Below are 1,245 nucleotides of genomic sequence, written 5' to 3'. Positions count from 1 at the left end.
CCCACACATCTGGCCGAGCCCACGGCTTCATCCGAGGACTTCCCTCGGGTCTGGGGACTTGTCCAGCACGCAGCCTCAAATTCTCAAATCCCAAAATCCAGCGTGGTGGGAGAGCAGGGCCTGGGCTGCAGGGCTGGAGCACGTGGCTCATGTACTGGTGAGCAGGCGTGTGCACACGCGGGTGCGCCTGTGCTTTGCGGTGGTTTTTTTTTGTATTCTCAAAAATGAAATAAAAGCCGAGTGCCGACTGCAGGAGGGAGCGGTGGCCTCGGAGCGAGAGGCTCATTCTCTCTGCCAGGCTGGCTGCCTGCAGCCGGCAGAGGAAATAAATCTCCCTGAGAAAACCACTTTGCTCACACAATTTCAATCCAACAGGGCACAGTGGCATCACTCACTTCTTGTTTTATTTAGCTGATAATCTTTTATTGGGCCAGCTGAGCCCTGTGGAAGCACGATGCCTTTGCCGGGCTGCCGCAGGCGCTCGGAGCCAGGAGGGCAGCGATGCCTGGTGGCAAATCCTCCGCTGGTGGCTCAGCTCAGGCAGCACCGCAGCCGTGCCAGAACGCGTCTGCTGCCCTGCCACCCCACACAAGCATGGAAGGTCCCCCCAGTTTTGCTCCCGCTGCCCGTGGCTGGGGGCAGGACGTGTCCTTTGCTCACCAGGTATCTGAAGGTGACTCAGGGCCATCTGCTCAGCGGGATTTAGAGGACTCAGCATTTGCGGCGGCTCCGGAGGCTCTGCAAATGCCTCTCCTGGTGATGGATGTACTTGGGGACAGGTGAAGCTCCTCCACCAGCATGCACGGTCACAGGTACCTGGTTGCCCTTGCTGGGGACGTGGGTGCTGCGGCTCTGCCATCCCCACAGGTCCCTGCAGGTGCATGTGCCCAGTGTTGTGAGCATCTCTCTCTCTCTACTATAGGCACCTGGGGCCACCTCATTTTCCTGCCCTCCTCCCCCTGCTGATGCAGGTGCCATGCCACAGCCAAAACCTTGCGGATCTCTCAGACAGGTTTGTCATCCGGCTTGGCACCGAGCGGCAAGGCCACGTCACTACTGAACACATCCAGCAGGCTGAGTGCCTGCAGCCGCTAATTGAAAGCGTTCACAATTGGGAATTAATGTGAGTTAGGCACACTCCCTGCACTAGTGAAGATTTGCTTTTCAGAAATCCGTGTCTGCTAAAGGTGGCAGAGGAAGAGCAGCCGCAGTGCCCCGTCCCGTGGCCCGGGGGGCGCTCGCGCC

Source organism: Apaloderma vittatum, unplaced genomic scaffold, assembly GCF_000703405.1.
Source record: "Apaloderma vittatum isolate BGI_N311 unplaced genomic scaffold, ASM70340v1 scaffold31838, whole genome shotgun sequence".
In the NCBI taxonomy this organism is placed as follows: Eukaryota; Metazoa; Chordata; class Aves; order Trogoniformes; family Trogonidae; genus Apaloderma; species Apaloderma vittatum.
Note: the sequence above shows the minus strand (reverse complement) of the source record.